Source organism: Phascolarctos cinereus, unplaced genomic scaffold (assembly GCF_003287225.1).
Source record: "Phascolarctos cinereus isolate Bilbo 61053 unplaced genomic scaffold, phaCin_HiC Scaffold_4;HRSCAF=312, whole genome shotgun sequence".
NCBI classification, from domain to species: Eukaryota; Metazoa; Chordata; class Mammalia; order Diprotodontia; family Phascolarctidae; genus Phascolarctos; species Phascolarctos cinereus.
In genome coordinates, this window is record NW_027555847.1 from 384,412,855 (window position 1) to 384,427,815 (window position 14,961).

At 36.8% G+C, this 14,961-nt stretch overlaps 1 pseudogene; it reads left to right on the forward strand.

Annotated features, from left to right (window-relative positions):
- Window positions 1-376: 376 nt before the first annotated feature.
- LOC110208017 (small ribosomal subunit protein eS24 pseudogene) lies at window positions 377-869 on the forward strand (annotated as a pseudogene).
- The last annotated feature ends 14,092 nt before the right edge of the window (window positions 870-14,961 follow it).

The following is a 14,961-nucleotide window of genomic DNA, read 5'->3' on the forward strand; positions in this document are numbered from 1 at the left end:
TCACTGAATGTCAGTTTCTACGTCTGCAAAATGGCAATAATATTACCTGCACTTGTACTGAGACTCAAATGGGGGAGTATATGTAAAGTGCTTCATAAAATCTAAAGTACCATTAAAATATTAGTCATCATCATCACCATTATTTATATCAAGAGTCAATAAACTACAGCCAGGACCTGTTTTGGTGCTGGCCAAATGTAAGAGTGGTTTTTACATTTTAAATACTATAAAATTTTATTTTAAAGTATAAAAACTATTCTTAGCTCATTGATTATGTTAAAAAAATATGCTGGGCTGAATTTGACCCAAGGGTCATCGTTTCCTGAACCCTGATCTTCATCAATGAAATAGGTCCAAATTATCATCATCACCTTTCTCTCTCCTGCTGCTCGAGGAGCTGGCCGCCACCATGAATGACACTGTAACCATCAGAACCAGGAAGTTCATGACAAACAGACTTCTTCAGCGTAAACAGATGGTTATAGATGTCCTTCATTCTGGAAAGGCCACAGTGCCCAAGACTGAAATTCGAAAAAAACTGGCCAAGATGTACAAGACAACTCCAGATGTCATTTTTGTCTTTGGATTCAGAACCCATTTTGGTGGTGGCAAAACAACAGGCTTTGGCATGATTTATGGTTCCCTTGACTATGCAAAGAAAAATGAACCAAAGCACAGACTTGCAAGGCATGGCTTGTGTGAGAAGAAAAAGACGTCAAGAAAACAGTGAAAGGAACGCAAGAACAGAATGAAGAAAGTCAGGGGTACTGCAAAGGCAAATGTTGGTGCTGGCAAAAAGTGAGCTGGAGATTTCACAACAGAAGGATTAAAAAGCACTATGGAAGATGTTTACCCATGAAGAAAATTTTTCATCACCGCATAAATAAACTATGTAAAAACTTAAAACAAACACACAAAACCAAAAAACAACAACAAATTATCATCATCATCATCATCCACATCATTTTCCTTCTCTTTTTCTTCCTCTTCATCATGATCATGATCAACTTCATCATCATTATTCCTTTGGGCACATTTGAATTTTAAATGGGACTCTGAAGTGAATCCCTAGAGGTAAAAATCATTTCATTCAAGAGTGCATCGTTGTGGTCTGGCATTGACTATATTCTTGAGTGCTATGCCAATGGAACTCAGGTTTTGGCTGCTCCTAATCAAACAACAATGGCCAGATTCCAGTATGGGCTGGCAACATACTGCATGTTTATCATCTGAGGACCAGCCTCCCTAAATCTGGGGAAGCTGATGACACAGATTGGCCACGGGGCAATTAATTTTTTGGCCACAACATCTCATTAAGATCGCCAACCAAAACAGAGAAGGGCCCTGATTAGTGTCAGTAGAAAGAACATGCACAGCCCTGAAATTACAGAACTTGAGCTATTAAAGTCAGCCATGGCAAACTTATGGAGAAAATATTTGGGGGCAAAGGGGCATTTCTGATATTTCTCAATAATGCTACTCTCCAGGGCCTTTCCTCTAAGCAATGATTAACATTAGTGTGCAACCAGTACTTCATATTAGTCAAGTTTTCTAACTCCTCAGTCTCCACCTATACCAGATGTAGAAAATGGAAAGACTTACAATTCTAAAACTTCCAGTTTTGCCTCAGTTAACTGGGTTGTTGCTGTTCAGTCATTTCAGTTGTGTCCAACTCTCTGTGACCTCATTTGGGCTTTTCTTGGCAAAGATACTGGAACAGTTTGCAAATTTCTTCCCTAGCTCATTTTACAGGTAAGGAAACTGAGACAAACAGCATAAGCAATTTGCTCAGGTCATGTAATGTTTGAGGCCTGGATTTAAACTCAGGTCTTCCTGATTCTAGGTCCAGCACTCTATCCACTGAGCCAGCTAGATGCCCAAATTACTTGGGGATGTCCAGGGAAACTAGGGAAGTGTGCTGTAGTGGAAAGAGCTCTGGTATTAGAGCTTTGTAGATATGTGGCCTTTGGTTCCTTCAATATCCCTGTGCCTCTCTTTCCCATCTGTAAAACACTTATAGTAATAGCCAAAATATCTACTCCACAGGATAGTTGATGATTTATTAACCTTAAAGTAAGTCCTACACAAATGTCAGCTCTTAATAATAAGTGGCTTTGCTCCCCACCTGATTTGTGTGGAACTTTGTATTTATCATCTTTTTTATTTTGCATGAGTGGTCAAAGTCTGCCATGGCCTTGAGGCCTTAGAACTGTTTCAGTTTAGCTTTTTCATTCTTTTGCCCAAAAACCTAACAGGAGGAAAGGTAGACCAGGGAGAGTGTCAGCTTATTAATAAGTCAAGAAGCAGCAAAATGAATTATGATTCTGGGGCAGCCATAATGCTGCTTAAAAAAAGAAAAGAAATAAGCAGCAAAGGAAAATTTCAAATAGATATCTTGCTGATATTTGTATTGATGAAAATCAGGTAAGGATTGCTTGTAAAACTTGTGCCAACCTACATCAGTGAGGCCAGACAATAAAACACCCAGGGAATGAAGAGAATTAATAGAGTGACCAAATGTATTTTTGAAAGTCACAGAGAATTGGAAAGGTACTTGCCCCCAGGGAAAGCAAAATCTGCCAAAGTGTGCTATTCTTAGTGGCCTGGATTTTTATTAGCCAATTTTTATTCCTTTCAATTTAACCCTTAAAGATAGGAATATATTGAAAGAGTATTATATATGTATATTTGATGGGGGATGCAACTGCAGGCAATGACAAGTGTAAGTTTTGAATTCTATATATGAGTCAGGGAAAATTCAGTTCAGGAATGGCTCTGTGTGGTGTTACATTTTTTATCAGAACTTAGATGAAGGCTCAGATGTCATGCTTATCAAGTTTGCTATTGGTATGAAGGTGGAAAGGTAACTAACACGATGGATGACAGAATCCAGATCCACAAAGATCTTGGCAGGCTAGAATGATGGGCTGAATCAACTATGGAATTTGATGGTCATCAATGTAAACTCCTACACTGAGGTTCAGAAAATCAACTGTGAAGTCACAGGATGGAGTAGGTGTAGCTGGGCAATAGTCCATATATAGTAACTTTCTCATTCTTTAATTTAGTTTCATGGACATGTTTTATTTTTATATTACACACATTTATAGATTACTCCCACTTCGTGAGAGATCTCTTGTAACAAAGTATAAAAGTTAAGTAAAATTAATCATGCAGTGACTTTACCTGAGAGTGCACACGATATTTCACATCTGTAGCACCCTCCTACTTCTCTCTCTATATATTTTTGAAAATAAGAAAAATCAATTTTTTTTCCATTCCTTCTTACTACTCACCTTATGGGGGGGGAAAAGAAAAACAAATTTCTTTTAATGAATGTGCAGAGTCAAGCAAAATATTCCTTCAATATTTGTTTACATCTGTCTGCCTGTCTATCTGCCTATCTGCCTATCTACTTATCTATCTATCTATCTATCTATCTATCCACTCACCCATGTACAAATAACACATTTAAAATACAGAATATAATATATATATACACACACACACACACATTCTGTATCATTCTATATTTTAAATCTGTCATATCCTTATGATGACAGTTAGGTAGCACAGTGGATATAGTGTTGGCCTTGGAATCAGGAGGACCTGAGTTCAAATCCACTCTCAGATATGCACTATTGTATGACCCTGGGCAAGTCCTTTAACCTCTGCTTGCCTCAGTTTCCTAATCTATAAAATGGGGATAATAATAGTACCTACCTCCAAGGTTTGTTTTGAAGATCAAATGAAACAATATACGTAAAACAGTTATCATAGTGCCTAGTCATAGTAAGTGCTACATAAATGTTAGCTGTTAGCTTCTATTAATGGATAGCATTAATGTTTTATCATCAGTCCTCTGGAATCATGAATGGTTATTGTGTTGATCATTGATCTTAACAGCTTTCAAAATGGTGTATTTTTATGATGTTGTTACTGTATAAATCGCTCTCCTTGTTCTCTTAATTTCATTCTTCAGTTTATAAAAGTTTTCTAAATTGTTCATTTTTACAATATGGATTTTACAGTATAAATTGTTCTCCTGGTTCTGCTTGCTTCACTATGCATCAGTACATATAAGTCTTTCCCTATCTTTTTGACGTGATGTATTTCCTCATTTCTTACAGCGCAATAAATGGTACCCCAAATTTATATACTACAACTTATTCAGCCATTCCTCAATTGACAGATGTCCCTATAGTTTCTAGGGTTTTTTTTTTTTTGCCACCACATAAAGCTACTAAGAATATTTCATAGAAAGTAGACCTTGTCATCTTTCTTTGATCTCTTTTGAGTATATAGACCTATAAGCAAAGATACCATTCAGGAACTTGTTATAGGTAATTCCAAATTGCTTTCCAGAATGTTGGTACCCATTTGCAGGCCCACCAGTAGAGCATCAATGAACCTGTTTTCCCACAGCCCCTCTAGCATTTATCATTTTCCATGGTGCCAATAGCTAGCATTTCCTCCCACCCCAAACTCACATATTAAAGCTCAGTAAAACCCAGAAAACTGGAGAAGGAAGCAGGGTGTGTCAGTGTGTAGGAGTTTAAGAACTGATTTCTGATTGGATAAATTGGATAAATCAGGAAGACAAGGTGGTAGACCAGGGAAAGTGTCAGCTGTTGAATAAAAAGACAGTAAAATGAATTATGATTCTCTTATTGTCAAGAAATTATCTTTTTAAAAATAGAATTTTATTTTTTCTAATTACATGTAAAAACAATTTTAGCATTTATTTTTTTACTGTGTATTTCCATCTTGTTTTCCTGTTTATATTTTTCTCTCTCTCTTCTTTCACCCTCTCTCTCCATAGCCAGGTTTTGCTTCTGACCACTGCTTCCCTCAATCTGCCCTCTTTTCTATCAGTGTCCTTACTTTTCATGTCTCTCTCCCCTCTTACTTCCCTATAGGGTAAGATAGATTTTTTATAACCAACTAAGTGTGGTATATTATTCCCTTTTTGGGCCAAATCTGATGAGAGTAAGGTTCAAGCAATGCTCAAACCCTTCTCCCTCCTTTTATTTCCCTCAACTGTATTAGGTCATTTGCAACTCTTCATCTGATGTAATTTACCCCATTCTGCCTCTTCTTCTCCCAGTGCAAACCTCTTTCTCACCCCTTAATTTTTTTTTATATCATCCCATCAAAGTCAGTTTATACCCATACCCTCTGTCTATGTATCTTCCTTCTGATTGCCCTAATAGAGATACCTCTCTTAAGACTTACATGTCTCATCTTCCCATTCAAGGATATACAAAGTTTAACCTAAAAATAAATAAACAAACAAATAAATAAATAAATAAATAAATAAAGAGCAGACAAATAAATAAATAAAAAGCTTAGCCTCATTTAATAACATGTTTTTTTTTCCTTTCCCACTTATCTTTTTATGTCTCTCTTGAGCCCTGTGTTTAAAATTTGAATTTTCGGTTCAGCTCTGGTTTTTTCGTCAGAAATGTTTGAAAGTCCCTTATTTCATTAAATGTCCATTCCCCCCCCCCAGAATAATTATGTTCAGTTTTGCTGTGTAGTTGATTCTTGGTTGTAATCCAAGCTCCTTTGTCTTCTGCAATATCATATTCCAAGCCCTCTGATTCTTAAATGTAAAAGCTGCTAAATTCAGTGTAATCCTGACTGTGACTTCTTGATAGTTGAATTATTTCTTTCTGGCTGCTTGCAGTATTTTCTCCCTGACCTGAGAGTTTTGGAATTTGGATATAATATTCTGGGAGTTTCATTTTGATATCTCTTTCATCAGGTATTAGTGGATTCTTCAATTATGATTTTATATTCTTGTTCTAGGATATCAGGGCAGTTTTTCTTGATAATTTCTTGAAGACACTGTCCAGGCTCTCTCTCTTTTTTTTTTGATCATGGCTTTCAGGTAGACCAATAATTCCTAAATTTTTCTCTCCTGGATCTATTTTCCAGGTCAGTTGTTTTTCTAATGAGCTATTTCACATTTTCTTCTAGTTTTTCATTCTTTTGATTTTATTTGATTGATTCTTGATGTCTCACAGAATCATTAGCTTCCACTTGTCCAATTCTAATTTTTAAGGAATTATTTTCTTCAGTTAGCTTTTTTTTTACCTTCTTTTCCATTTGCACAATTCTGCTTTTTAAAGAACTTTATTCTTCAGTGGATTTTGTGCCTCCTTTTCCATTTGGCCAATTCTACTCTTGAAGAAGCTGTTTTCTTTTTCCATTTTTTGTGCTTCCTTTTCCAAGCTGTTGACTCTTTTTTCATGATTCTCTTGAATAACTTTCATTTGTTTCCCCAATTTTTTCTTCTACAACTCTTACTTGATTTAAAAAACAATTTTTTTGAGCATTTCTAGGAGGACTTTTGGGCCTAATACCAATTCATATTTCTCTTTGGGGCTTCACATGTCATTGTTTTGATATTGTCGTCCCTTTCTGAGTTTGTGTTTTGATCTTCCCTTCTTGTAGCTTTGTATAGTCAGGCCTTTTATTTGTTTGTTTATTGCTCATTTTCCAGCCATTTCAGTGACTTTTAAAGTTGAGCTCTGCTCCTAGGGTAGAGAGTGCACTGTCTCATGCTTCTTGCACTGGGGGCAAAGAGGCTGGATCATAGCTTTCTGCAGGAGGATGAGCTGGGGTGGCCCAGCCTACTTTAGTTGACTGTGCCAGGGGCCTCCAAGTTTGCCAGGCCTTACCACTAGCCTATTGCATCAGGGCTAGAGGCCTCACAGCTGCCTCTCTGTGCTGTTGGCCTGTTGAGCTGGGACTACTGGCCTTGGTTGCTGATTTGTGCTGGGGCTAGGGAATCTCCCACTGGCTTGCCTGGACACTGCTTGAACTTGTCTGTGCTCCCCCTTTATTCAAGTTAAACAGTACTTTCCTGAAGTTCTTTTAAGTTATCTTAGGCTGGACAATTGTTTCACCCCATCCTTTTTTTTTTTTAATTTTTTTGCTCCAGAATTCATTTTGAGACATAATTTGAAGTTGTTTAAAGGGAAATTGGGGAGAGCTCAGGCAACTTCCTGCCTTTTCTCCACCTTCTTGGAACCACCTCATGAATTATGATTCTAAAGCAGCTGTGATACTACCTAAAAAAGAAATTAGCAGCAATGGAAAATTTCAAAGTGACAGAGACCTTGAAATATTTGTTTTGATGAAAGTCAGCTATATAGCGTTTTTAAAAATTGTTTCAGCACACTTCTTTCAGGCTAGTATGTCTAGAAGATGAATCAATGCAACCTAAGAAAAAAGACAGATCCAAGAAATAGGAGGCCATTCAATCTTTGAAAATCAGAGAAACATGAAAAACTTTCAACACTTTCTTTGGGAAGTGTCAGGGCATATAGTCATAACCGCTAGGGTCAGAATGTGATCTCCTGGGGTCATATTCATTTTCCTAAGCTGTGTTATCTGAATGGCTATCAGTGAAACTCAGTTCGTAAACATGGGGTTGAATATTTCCATTCCATTAACATAACATTTTATTTAATCTAGTTAAAGTCTCCAAAGCATTTCCTCCTGTACAATCTCCAGCCAAGTTGCCTCCACTGGAATTCAATCATCAGGACATCATCTTTACTCTTTCCACTTGGAAAATGGGACTTTGTGTCCAGACCCTTCCTAGGCTTTGATAGGCCCACCCACTTTCCATTTTTTTTTCCATGTTGTCATTGCCTATTAGAATATAAATTAAGAAGGGACTGTCGTTTACATTCCACTGCTTATCACAGCACCTGATACATAGTAAATGATTACCCTCCCTTCTTTGTCTCTGTTTGTTCTTTCTCTATATTTTTGCCTCTCTGTTTCTGTTTCTCCATCTCAGACTCTCTCACCCACCACCATAACCCTCCTCCCCTTTGTTTCTATATGAAAATGACCTCTGCAAACTACACACACAGCTTAACTCAGTAGTGTAACATGGCAGCCCAAAAAGCTAATGAACTAATGAAGTCTTGTGCTATATTAAGAGAAACAGTTTCCCTAAAAGGAGAGATCTTATAATTTCATGGTCAATGGCCCTAGTCTAATCACATGTACAGTATTGTCTTCAGGTCTGGTCCCCCAGTTTGAGAAAGGGACATAAAAGAGTTGGAGGCTATCCAAAGGAGGATGGCTAAGATAGGGAGAAAACTGGAGATCATGCCATATATGAAAGGACATGATATTTAGCCTGCAGAAGAGAAGACTTAGAGGATGACAGAATAGCTGTCTTCTAGTATTTAAGCAGCTGTCATGTGGAAAAAGGATGACATTTGTTTTACTTTGCCCCAGAGGGCAGAATTAAGAACAGTGGGTGGAAGCTGCAGGAGAATGGAATTAGTTTGATATAAAGGTAAAAAAAAAAATAAAAACGCTTTCTAACAATTAGAGTTGTACAAAAATGGAACGGACTGCTCTGGAAGTAGTGAGTTCCCTGCCACTGTGAATTTTCAAATGGAATGTCAATTGCTATTTTTTTAGGGATGTTAAAAAGGAAATTCATTTTTGGGCCAAGGTTGTCCTAATGAAATTCAAAGCCTGATCCAACTCGGAGATTCCATGATTCTAAGAAATGACCCATTCTTTAGATAGGACATAACATGTATAATCTGTGTTCAAGTAAACTCTTTGAGAATAGGGACTATCTTTTGAATCTTTTTGTATTTCTAGCACTTATCACAATGCCTGGAACATAGTAGACACTTAATAAATGTGTGTTGAATGACTAGCAATTCCATTACCATAAAAGAACTTCAATAAAAAAAAAATTAAGGAATACCTTTCACATTCTTGCCTGTCTATGAAAATCCTACCCATTCTTTAGCGATTAACGTATCTCACTTCTTCTATGAAAGGCTTTCATACCTACTCTACTCCAAAGTGATCTATAATATTTTCTGTAATTTTTGGAGTTGGGACTCACAACAATGGGCAGGATTTAGATGTATATAGGGGATAAAGGGAGGATATTTAAGGTAGCAGAGGGAAAAGTGCCTAGACATGAAATATTCAGAGAACAGTGAGATCAGCCTGATAGGAATGGTGGATGGAAATCCATCCACAAGCATTTATTAATTGCTTACTGTATTCCAGATGCTGGGTTATGTCATGAGGATACAGAGGGGGAAAAATACCTAGCCCCTAAAAGGGTGAAAATAATAAAAAGGGAGACAATACGTAAGTAACAAGGTAGATATAAGATGTGTACAGAGTATATCCAAGACAGCACAGGGAGCTGAGGAGATCAGGTAAAGCCTCCCACAGAAGGGAAAATGTGAGATGAGTCTTTTTTTTTTAATTTTTATTTTTTTGGCTGGGCAATGGGGTTAAATGACTTGCCCAGGGTCACACAGCTAGTTAGTGTTATGTGTCTGAGGCCAGATTTGAACTCAGGTCCTCCTGAATCCAGGGCTGGAGCTCTATCCACTGTGCCATCTATCTGCCCCTGAGATGAGTCTTAAAGGAAGGCAGAGAAACCAAGATGTGGAGATGAAAGTACAGAGCATCCCACAGATAGCATAGCAAGTACAAGGTATGGAGAAAGGAGATGGAGGAGTGTGCTTGAGGAACTTACTGGATATTGAAGTGCATGAAAGGAAGTTAATTGTAAGAAGACTGGAAAAGTGGGGAGGAGCCAAATAATGAAGATTTTAAGTGAAAAAAAATAGTTTTATATTTAATCCTAAATATCATAGGAAGCAATTGGAACTCATTGAGCAGGTGGCTAACATGATCAAAACTGCTTTAGAAAAATCACATTGGCAGCTGGGTGAAGGATAGATTGGAACAGGGAGAGACATAAAGCAGGGAGAAGAATTAGAAAGTCATTAAAATAACTCAGGTGAGAGATGATGAGGGACTGAAATAGGATTGTAACTATGTGATTAGATAGGAATCATGAAAGATGTATAGATGCAGAAATGACAATATATGGTAAAAATAGACTATTTGGGGTGCCTGAGAATAAAGCTAGGTGGTACAGCAGATAGAGTGCCAGGCTTGGGTTCATGGGTTCAAATCCAACCTCCTATACTTATTAGCTGTGTGACCCTGATCAAGTCACTTAACCCATTTGCCTCAGCTCCTCATCTGTAAAATGAGTTGTAGAAGGAAATGGCAAACCACTCTGGTTTCTTTGCCAAGAAAATCTCAAATCACAAAGATCTGACAAGGCAGACTAAGAAGCAGTGAGGGAGAAAAAGAATGAGGGGAGAAGAGTGTTATAAAAACTCAGTGGAAAAAATATTCAGGAAGAAATGGTGTAGATGGAGTATTCAGGAAGGGTTGGTAAGATGTGAGTAGAAAAGGTCAGATCAGACCAGATGAAGAGCTGATCATTAGCTGCAAGAAAAATGAATAAGAAGTTATTTTGATTTGTAAATTCAAGATTGTAAGCTTGTAATATTTGTTGATTTCTGCTTTCAGATAACTGGAAACCAGGTTTACAACCTCCTTATTAAAAGAAAGGTAAGCAGATATTAAGGACCAGTATGACTTAAAGGAGGCTTTATATTTTATATAATCAGAATAACTAATAGGGTGTTGAAAAGAGAACAACTTTGGAGAGAAAGTGAGATCTAATTATTTGGAAAAATAGACATTTTTATTTAAAAAATTATTAATCTTTTGTATCTCCATTATTTCCAAATATATAAACCTCTCCTTCCCCTTTCCAGAGAGTCATTCCTTTTAACAAGTAAAAAAAGAAAGAAAAATTTACTTTTCTAACTGACTAACATAAGAAATATATAAATCCTGTCTAACAGTAGATTCAAAGTTCCACTCCCTTAATCTCCCACCTCTTCAAAGAAGAGAGATAGGCATATTTAATCTTCTCTTCTTTGGGGCCAAGCTTGATCAATGTAAGTACATACTTCCACTTTTTGTTTTTTCATTGTTATATTACACATACATATAGTCTTCCCATTCTTCTCTGTATTCATCATATCTTACTGTACAGTGATATCACGTTACATTAGTGTATCACAATTTCTGTAACTTTTCTCTAGGACAATAGATCTTTGCAACATTTTCTTTCCTGCACTATCTTCTTCCTTATTCTGTATTCCTCCCTGTCCCTCCTGCTGTTTTCCTTTTGCCCTCCTCTTATCCCTAAAATTCCCTTTCATTATTTTTTTTCTTCAATATCCTCCTTCTCCCTTCCTCAGTCCTACAACCCTGGAACTTGGCAGTTCAACCCCATCTCTCAAAATTCAATTCTGTAAGTGTATTTTTTTTTTTAGCAGCTAACATGTTCTTAACACTGTGTGAAATGTTTTGGATGATTTATGAAGACAAACAAACAAACAAACAAAAAATGAAACCGATTGATAACTGCAAAGGCAAGTTTTAGATGCATGAAATATTTGAATGACCATAAGAGTTGATTGTTTAATATAGTGCTTTATAGTTTCCAAAATGTTCCCTATATAGCGATCTTAAATTAGGTGGTGCTTGCTATTTAGGTAATGAAAGTATTATCTCTATTTGAAAAATAAGGAAACTGAGACTCAGAGAGATTAAGTGATTTGGCTCTGTAGAACCTCGGGCACTTACCACTGGCATAATCCTGAACATGTCATTTAATTTTCCTATATCTCAGTTTCCTCATCTAAATGAGAGGATTTAACCAAATGATCTCTGAGGTCTGTTTTAGCTCCAAAACTATAGTCCTATAATGTTTTGAATTACCCAAGGTCATATAATTAGTAAGCATAGAAGTTAAAACTCAAATTTAGGTCTTCTGTATGGAAATCTAGAGATTTTTCCCACCATTATGCCATGAATAAAATACACACATATGCACACACACACACACACACATATATGCATACACGTATGTATATATACACACACATACATGTGTGTATGCATATGATTAAGTTTTATATTGGGGATAAATAGAACCTTTTTGTGGTTATTTGAACCATGAGGAAATTGTATTAGAATGGAAAAGCCATGTCAGTATGTTTTCCTATTCTTTGTTCTGAGTTATCCATTCCTACTTTTATTCAGCCTGTTTTATCTTTGGTCTAGTCATAATTTAGCAGCTTCAAGTGCTAGAGTTGCCTATATACACTTGGTCAGACTGTCACCATCTTAAACAATTTCCCATCAGAACATACATATACCTTGCACTTTCTTCAGTTCTCTAAACTCAAAATTTTCTGGGAAATTTGGAATTTCTGGGAGAAATTCCAAGTTTTGAAGTCTTAACTTTCCAGAGCCATTCCTACAGCTAAATGAATTGAAGAAATTATCTAAGTCTCTGTATTTCTGGGGAGAGGAGGAGGTGGAACAGGTCAGACAGATATCATGTAGCCTGGTGGTTAGAGATTGGCTTTGAAGTCAGGAGGGCTGAGGCTCAAGTCCCATATTAGACACATAGTGGCTTTGGGACCCTGGGAAAATCATTCAACCTCTCAGTGCTCTAAGCAGCTCTCAAGACTATAAGCTGTGGAAAAAGTACTGGTCTATATTGTTAGAGGGAATTTTTTCACTTGGTGTTTTACATCAAGGAAATCCCAAGTCTAGTAGTATTCCTTTGGGGTTGGGGACAGGGATTGAAAAGAGATAAAGATCTATAGCTATTAGTAAACAAATAATCTGGAGGTTTCTATACAGTTTGCTGTACCATATTATCAACAAAGCAAAATAGGTAGGTCAATATTTTTCCCCTTATGTATCCTCTGTTGCCCAGCACTATATATTGCTCTTTCATCAATTGTTTTGTGGTCCAAAGCTGCCTTTGGTTTTCATTTTAACTTGATTTGTGATTTTCATGGAACCATGAGCTTATTGGAATAGCTGCTTCTTCTATCCACACAAATCCTACCTTGCCCATAACTTCTTATAAATCCTCAGTAAGCATTCTGGAAGCCCTCTTCTGGCACTTTTGGTATCTCTATACCACTTTGGGCTACCATCCATTTCCTCTAATTCTTTTTACATGATCATCCCATCTCCTATTCCAAGTCTTTTAAATTTTATATACTGTATATTTACACTCCATGTGCACTAACCATTTTTAGTAACATACTACAGCCTACTGAAATCCTCTGCATTTTTTCACTGTTCTATTAGTTAAAATGCCAATTTTGATTCTTCTGAGATCATGATTCTCCATGATTCATAGGCCTATTGTTCCACCAGGAAAACACTGGTGATAGTAGGATGGGCTTTTGTGAGAGTGAATGGATTGTGACAATTTAAAGCACTGCACTTTTTCCCAAATATAGTTTTCTCTTCTTATTCAGCTGTGGGGCCAGCTCATTACCCATCTGTAGCATCTGTCCAAGAAATGTATATTTATCAACTGCATCAGTAGTCTGACTTTCCTGCTGTAGGTCAATAATTTGGGCAATTTGTATTTTTCAACCATTTTGTTTGCCTAGTATAGAGAATAAGACAAATTTTGTTCATTTAAGAGCAAAGCACATGTGAACTTGATTTTACCTGCATAAAAATGTGGGAAGAAAGGTAGAAGCACATTGGGATTTGTCTTGAGTAGAATGAAGGACTAGTGATATTGGAAGAGTATCATGAGAAAGATCATTCTGGGAGTAATTCCTCTGCAGGAGGCCTTTCCCAGTCTCCTCAGCATCTAGGACCTTCCCTTCTAAGATGACGTATTTTGCATATACGTGCTGTCTCCATATAGTCTCCCCCATGAGACTGTGAAATTTTTAATAGAAGTGACTTTTTTTAGCCTTCACTTGTATTACCAGTGCTTAGCACAGTTCCTTGCTCATAATGAGGGCATAAGGAATGCTTGTTGACTAACTGGTAATGAGTGAAAGATATAGGTAGACAAATTTGGCTCAATATTAGGGATATTTTCTAAGTGATCAAAATTGGACTATTCTAGTAATTGTTAATTTTCTATCACTAATATGTTCAAGCATATTCAGGGTGACCATTGGTGAGGAATGTTATATTACCTTCCACCCATCTCTAATAGTTAAAGCCCTACACATTTTGAAAGACACAGATCACAAGTTACTTCTGCCATGAAGGCTTCATTGATTTCATTAATTGTATCTGTTTTTTCATGTAGTTCTAATGTAATGCTCTTTTAACAATCTATTTGATATCCAATTTATGGATCCATCACTCATTTGTTCATCTATTAATTTTATTTATTTGTTTATTTATTTAATTTCCTCTTCTCTTTGGTAAGCTCTAGGAGGGTAAGCCAAATATTTTTTCCAGTGCTTATCACAGGGCTTTGAATACAGTAGACACAGAATAAATGTTTATTCAGTTGACTAGTCCCTTAATAAATTTGAATTGAATTCTAGCATTGTTTGGAGGAGTCAGATTAGATAATTACTAAGGTTCCTTCAATGAGTATTATGATCTTAAGATTAATATTTATCCTATTTCCTCCCAAGTCTCCCCATCTTCATTCTTCTCAGCAGGGATCACCACTGTTTAGTGATCATTCACTTATTTTAACTGATACAATTGAATTTTTTAAAAATGGAAATTTGAGGGGCTCTGACCTTAGAATTTCCTGTGCATAATTTAGGGGAAAATCAATAAAGCACTATGTGTTTTAGAGTCCCCTTGACCTGGAATATGGCAAATACATTATGAGGAAAGCATTTCATCCCCCAAGTCAAAACTCCATGCAGGGCATTTTTGGATGCTGTTTTCTCCTATCCACAAGAGGAATGCTAATGAAAAAGGAGGTTATATAAGGAGAACTATTTTAAACAGAGCAAAAGGGCTAAGAAACAACTAAGACTGGGTCCATGTCATATCATTTTTTCACTTAATTAATGTTACTTTGGTGTCTCCTTGGTGCCAGGCTCCATGCCAGGTGCTGGGAATCCAAAGCCAAAAAAAAAAAAAACTCTTCCAGGCAGGTGAGGTAGTATCACAAATAGCCCACTTGATTAGGAGACAGATCTGTCCCAGAGACCCTGCCATTTTTTTAGTTTCTGTGATCTTGGGCAAGACACTTACATTCTCTGAGCCTCAGCT